General features: G+C 40.7%; 1 long non-coding RNA gene across 1 annotated transcript; it reads left to right on the top strand.

Annotated features, from left to right (window-relative positions):
* Nucleotides 1-136: 136 nt before the first annotated feature.
* LOC109321115 lies at nt 137-6091 on the top strand. The gene is made up of 2 exons (XR_002103975.1): nt 137-453; nt 1018-6091. It is a non-coding gene; the product is annotated as an uncharacterized LOC109321115 (long non-coding RNA).
* Nucleotides 6092-6880: the final 789 nt, after the last annotated feature.

The raw sequence follows: 6880 nt of genomic DNA, 5'->3' as shown, positions 1-6880 counted from the left end.
TTACCTTAAAACCATCCAAGCCAATCTTGGTTACCAAACCATCACATATTGTAACAGAAATTGAGATATTGCTTTTTGCTTAGGATAGGCTTAAAAAAAAAAGAGAAGTACAAGTGCTAAATATTAGAACCTAAGGAGCATTTCTTAAATTAGTGTCAGGGGAAATTTCCATAGAATTTGCCCACACTATGCCTGGCCTAAGCCAATGCTTTTAGTTTCTTATTTAAAGATTGAGTTAAAAGCATCCCTCACCTTTGAAATACTGGAGAAGTGGTTGTTCTCCAGAAGGGTTTCCTGTCAAATGATGGGGTCTAAGATGTTGGGGGGTGCTCTTTGCTTAGTCCTTTTGTTTCTTCTCCCTCTTCAGAATCTTCTGTCAGCCTTGAGCAATGTGAACATGTTGTATCTGAGCTCCAGGACAGCATGCGAAAGGCCATTCATCTTTACCACATGGTGAGTGACTTCAGACCCTTTAGATCTAGTTGGTCAGTTTGATTTTAGAGTTTGCAGGTTAACACATGTAGACGCTGGATGGATTTGAATTTTCTTCTGGCTGTTTGTCTGGCTTACTGACTACACTGGAGATTGGAACTAGGAGTCAGGAATGCCTGCATTCTTCTAATTTTGGTTTATCTAGTACCTTAGTGTAATGATTACTGTTACCTTCATCTTACATATGGTCATATTAAACTTCCTTACAAGGAGTATTACGTGGACTAGTTAATGATTATATAGTGCTCCTAAGATGCAAAGTGCTTATAGAAATACTAAGATTTATTTTTAATTAATTAATTCATGCCCAAGGAAGAGATTAACAAATATGAAATGCAGTAGTAGTTTGACTCTCTCTAAATGAATGCACGTGCACTCTCCAGTACAACTTAAAGAATATTGATATTGCAGCCATTTTACCCTTTTCTTAGGCATGTCTGTAGCATGAAGACGCAAAGTTTGAAAATGCCTTCTTTATGAATTTATCTAAATACTAACTGCATTGCTAATCTACTTTCTCTCCAGGTGTCAACTGACATGGAGTCTTCTACTGACAAAGATAAGATAGCAGGCCTTTTGACAGAGACATTCTCCTCTATGAAGAAAGAACTGGATTCACTGAAGGAGGGAGTAGAGCTCTCAAAGGCCAAGAAAGTGGTGGTAAAGCCCCAAGAGGAAATTAGGCAGCTGACTGAGGAACATGGAAGCACCCTATCCAGTCCTAGGAGTTTGGGAGATGAGCAGACTCTGGCTTTATTGGAACAGTATTCAGAGCTACTGCTGCAAGCTGTGAAACGGCGCATGGACATTTAAAGGGATGACTTTAAGGAAAAATGTTTTTTAATACATGGAAATAGCTCCAGGAAGACCACAGTGATAGACTCAGACAAATGCTATCTGCACCCTTATCTGAAAGGGGAAAAAGATCTTTTTTAAAACTGCTTTCCTCAGGCCCATAAAACTGATTTGCCATAGTTTTTAGTAATGTGCTGGCCACAGTTTTAATAACTTTTTCCATTGCTCTTCAGCTTTCTGTCTCTGGACACACTGTTTTGAAAAAGAAGTTTAGAGAAACTTGTTAGAAATTTCTTCATAGCCGGAATGTTTGGCATCTCCAATAGGAACAAAAAAATCCAGTTTATTCAAGAAATTCTGAACTGCTGACTGTTGAAAGAGATGTGGAATAAGCCAATTGCTCCCTCTCCAGAGTTTCATCAGAATCCAGATGCAGACTCTTAAAAGTTTATTTATTAATTTATTATTCCTCACTGTTTCTCTAATGTTGTCGCATGTTATGGTGGCCATTTCCTTTCCTTTTATTTTTTGCTCCTTTGTCACATCCCAGCGAGGCACAATCTCTGTATTATAGTAAACCTCAACAGGGAGGCAGGCTGGAGTGTCTGTGCAATTACTGAGCTAGTTTCTGCTTCATCCTGTCTTGATGATCTTCTTTTCCCATGTGTCTGGTTTTTTACCTTCAGTAATCCTCCTGTTGTCATGGTTACCCTATCTGCTTTTCATGCTTTTTTTATTTAAAAAAACTGTCTCAGCTATAATTTATCTGCATTCGCCTCAAGGGGAGAGTACTTTGATCCTTGAAGGACCAAGGTTTTCAAGATTTTTTTTTTGTTTTAAACCATAATGATAGTAGCTTTTTAAAAATGAAATTGACACAGTTGGTGTTCACATACTTCAGTTTGGGTCTTTCATCAGACATTAAAAATAAGATTTTAAATATTGGGGAAATGTAAATACAGATGCAAAGGTCATTTGAATCATATTCTGTATTTTGAATATGGATGTTAATTTCTTGATGTCCATGTGACTTTGAGAAGGAGTTTTTGTGTTAAATGTTTTCTTGGAGAAGTGGGGTGGAAGTTAGGGCTTCAATCTCTTTGTGATGCCTTTGATAGCAGAAAGGATTGATACAGCTTTTGATCCGTGCCAGTTTGATGGTTTCATTGTTGTGGTAGGAAAGTCTGCTAATAGCACGTTCACTTTCTCTCTCTACAAGAAAACAATATCTACAGCCTAGAGAAGCATATTCTAAAACCATTCTACTTAACTACAGAAAATGACCTCCCAGGAATTTTGAGTAGCCAGTATACATTATAGGTGTAGATATAGGTTATTAAGGAATATAATTGGCAGCATCCTTCCATTATTTTTTTCCTTTAATGGGTCTCTCAATTGAGAAATAGAAACCCTAGCCCCTGCAGAATTCAGTGTGCAATACTCTTCTTGCCTTGCCCTTCTCCAACCCAATGATAATTTGTGCATTGTTGTGTCTTTGCTTGTATCTAATATTGCGCTTTGTCAATATGAATAAGCTAGTAAAATAAGATGTGATTTACTTGCCCCCCCTAAAAAAAATGGATAGTTACATAGAGTATTCACATTTTTTCTCTGCCTAAAATGTTCCTCTTTTACCACTACTTGTCTTTTTTCAAGACTCATACAACCCCAGTATGTCAGCCACGCTTCAGTTAATTTTATCCTTGAATGGAAATGTCTGACAACATCAACAGAGGTTTTTTAAAGCTGGCCAATGCACAAAGCGTTGTTCAATTTTTGAGGACTTGAAGCAACCATTTTTCCAAGTGGAGAGCTGGCTGTCTGTTTGATCCTGTGGTACTCTGGAATATGGCCAGCTGGTAACTTGACTTAGAAGCATTCTGGGATTGGAGACCTGCAGTACAGCCTGATCCAAGGCCAGCTGACCCTTCTCTATGCACTGCAGGGCCTTTGCTCTATTTGCTACCTGGTCATCAGTTCATTGAGTTTCAGGACTGAAGGCATGGTAGCATGAAGGAAATGTATTTCTGAGCCTTCCAGCTGGTTCCTCCATAAACCAAATCTGTCGTCAGAAGTTTTGAACATCCTGTGTAACATCTGGTTAAATAGGGCTGTATTTTAATTGAAAGTTTAAGTCTCAAGGTGTTCTATTGTGGTGATCATCTCCCACCATTACATAATTCTGAATTGGATGGTGTGCTAGGGTTTTATGGGTAACATTTCTAGCCAAGGGGAGGGAGCTGTTTGGACAGGAGAAAAGCGCTGGGAGTCTCTTCAGATGAAAGTTCCAGAGGGGACACTTGCTAGTGGAATAGATGGTGGCAATCATGTTCGTTTATATATTGTTTTAAATAGCCCGATTTAGGCAGTCTTTGTGATTACCAGGTTTTCTTCCTCCACGTTCAGACTGTGAAAAGGTACATTTCAGTACACAGGTTTCTTGCTGTATTAGGCCACAGACTCTCTCAGGTAAAATAGCAGATTCTTCAAAGTATCTTCTGATACTTACAGTAGTGGTTTGAGGTTTCCTTATCTTCCTTCTGTTACACAATTTTAATTCCCTTTATTATTTTTAGGTAAAGAATGAGGTGGCAACAAAAAAAGGGATTGGAGAGAATGCTCCAGGAGCCTGGAGGGAATAGAAATGTGTTCCAGAGCCATTCTGGTTGGATATATTAAACAAGTCCATGATTTAACTTGAATTGTTGGAGGTAAAAAGGAAGAGCTAATAGAATTTTTGGTGCTGTGAACTAGGGCTCCCTCCAAATAATTTACTTGAAATTAACTTTAAAATATGAACAGGATTTTTGTGCCTGCCAGAATTGGGCTTTGCCTGTAATCTTGAGTGTTGATGGGAAAACAATAAACAAGGGGCAGCTGTCAGGTTAGAATGGTGCCAGGTGTGGTCTTAAGCAAGTAGATCAGCCAGGGGTGAGAAGTAGAGTAGCCTTAGATGCATTAGAATAGTAGACACAGGAGTTTCAGGAGAATAGCCATTAGGAATAGAAATAAGCTTGGGTTCAAGAATATAGGTTGGTTAACAATGGCTATGAAAGATATAGTACAGTAGTCTTATGGCTTCAGGGAGGTAGAACGAGGACTGAGTGTATGTAGTGGTATAAATAGGCGGGAGGGGAGAGTTTTTTCTAGAACCTTTTTATTGTGCCTCTTGTTTTCCCACTTGCTTCCATCTAAGCTGTTTCTTTAGAAGGTTTGGAAAGATTCAACCATTTGTGCAAGGCTTTACCATTTAAGAAGAGCTGTGCAGCTAAAGCCCAATGAAATAAAGGTGATGTCCCTACAAATTGGTTGCTGAGAATACTTTCTTTCCTCAAACATTGCAGTTTCTCTAGCTTGAGAGCTTGACACAACATATGTAAGATGGTTATTCACTGGTGACTTCCCATTGCTGGCAGCATGCTGCATAAAATGCCAGTTTGGAGCACAAATGTCCTCAACAAGGTGGTAGCTGCTGGCCATGTGGCCTACATTTGACCTGCATATAAAGCATATGCCTTCATCATAGCTTATTCTGTTGCTTGGGTTGAGAACCTGAACAATGACAGCTGGAAAATGAAGAGGAGGAGCATTATTGGAGTCTGGCCTTTACTATGTGTGCGTATATGCACATGTTTACAGATGTAAAACAACGTGTGTGGAAAAAAAATACTGTTTAGAGAAGTCTGTAAAAGAATTTTTGGTCTGCCAGTGTGTTGTCTTTGCATAAGCTCTTACCAGCACACTCATGGCTGAAAATACAATAGTTTTTCTTTTCAGCTTGGTGTAGATTGTATTACTTTTCCTGTGTAAGCCCATAGAACAGGGAACAAAGACCTATGAACAGCCTGGTGCAGTAAGAAGTGCTTGAATCTGACGAGACAGCAAATCCCTTGTGTGTGATTCTTTCAAGTACAAATCACTCTGGTTTTCTCCCTGGTCAAACACTGGTACACATAACTGGTGTTCTTACATGAGTCTGCATTTCTTCCATTTTCTCTCTCAGGTTGTCTCCTTTCTATTGAATCTCCCAGGTAATGGCTGGGGCAGGCCTTTCAGCACCCTCTGATCATCCTACTGATCTTGCTCCACCTCAGAGGAATCTGTGTTTCTCCAAAGGAGATTAAAACATATGGACTTGATTTTTTTTTTTTTTAAGTGTGTGTACATAATATAAATTTTTAAAAACCCAGAAATTGAGGTATTTAAATATTGTTTAAGTCATACACATGTAAGTCTCTCCCCTTCATGCGCCAGATATTTAATGACAAAAAACCTCATTAAAAAAGACAGGACTCCTTTCAGCCCTTGAGTGAGTGATGAGCAGATGGTTCCTTCTGTGGGTAAGACTGGAGTGTCCACAATTCCAGATTGCTTCTTGTAAATAATACACCAAGTTGGACTGCATATTCATGTGGGTTGTCTGCTGTAAAGCATGGACAGAAATGCATGGTGCAGCAACTTTAGGAATAAGCCATGTCCACGCTGCATGTCTTAGTTATGCCATAGGCACCAGACATAAAACTTTTCCTGTGTTTTTTCAACACTACCGTTTTTCCTCCACCATTTTAAAATAATAATAAAAAACCCTTTATTTATAAATGTGTGGTTTTTTTATACTTTGGCTTTCAGTAAAAATGGATTAAATCTTTAAAATGTCTTTTATAATTATTTGAAAAAAGGTTTTACGTTTGTGGGGGTTTTTTGCACTGTGAAGCACCCACCTGGGGGCTGTTTTTAACTCTGTATCCATTTGTACTCTATGTCTTTAAATTGTTTCAATAAAAATGTGATCATTTGTTACCAAGCTGTGCTTCAGAAATTCCATATACTTTATGACCCAAAGGGACCATAAAGATGATCTGGACTGATCTCCTTCTACTACTGGATATTGGAATTTGACCTCCTCGTGCCTGCCTCTGTTCTTTGACTTCCATCATCATCGACTTCCAACTGAGTCATGCCATTTTTTTTATTTAAAAGAAAAATTTGTTTATTCAAAGATCTAGTGAAGCGAGTCTATCAGCTGGCTGCCTGCCAGCCATGAAAGACCATTGCAATGGATGAAGGTGTTACAGTGCGCTGCAGTGATGGCAGCTCATCTGAGTTTGGTTTGCAATCACTGTTGGTAAGAATGTACCCTGGGGGGATGCAGTGTTTTCTACCTTAAGTAGACAAGCGGAGCGCCCCAAATGCTGGCTGACTTCTGGACAGGGCGAGGAGGGAATAGGTCCTCACTAAAAGCTTCGAGTAGGGGTCCAGGCCTTCGCACCCTGAAGGCGAAGGAGGGCAAGCCAGCCCCGAGCACAAGCCGCTTTCCCTGCTGCTCCGCCGTGTCAGAGTGATGCCACGTGTGGGGCCGGGTCCTGCGTGAGCCTCCTTCCCAAAGGCTTCCGCGAGCGGGGCAGACAACTGCTGCCGAGGGCGGCTGGGTGGGAGAGGATCCCGCTGTGAACAGAGCGGGACGCCCCCCGCGAGGTCTCTTGCAGCGCTATGACATGCCGTGCCTCGAGGCCGGTGCTTCCCCGAGGGGCGCGCTAGGCCCGCTGCCCGCCCTGCCCCCACACCGCTCTGTCCGCGTCAGACCCGAGAGCGG

Source organism: Crocodylus porosus, unplaced genomic scaffold (assembly GCF_001723895.1).
Source record: "Crocodylus porosus isolate Cpor-Errol unplaced genomic scaffold, CroPor_comp1, whole genome shotgun sequence".
Lineage (NCBI taxonomy): Eukaryota > Metazoa > Chordata > Crocodylia > Crocodylidae > Crocodylus > Crocodylus porosus.
The sequence above is the reverse complement of the archived record's forward strand: the minus strand, read 5'-3'. Positions and strand labels throughout refer to the sequence as shown.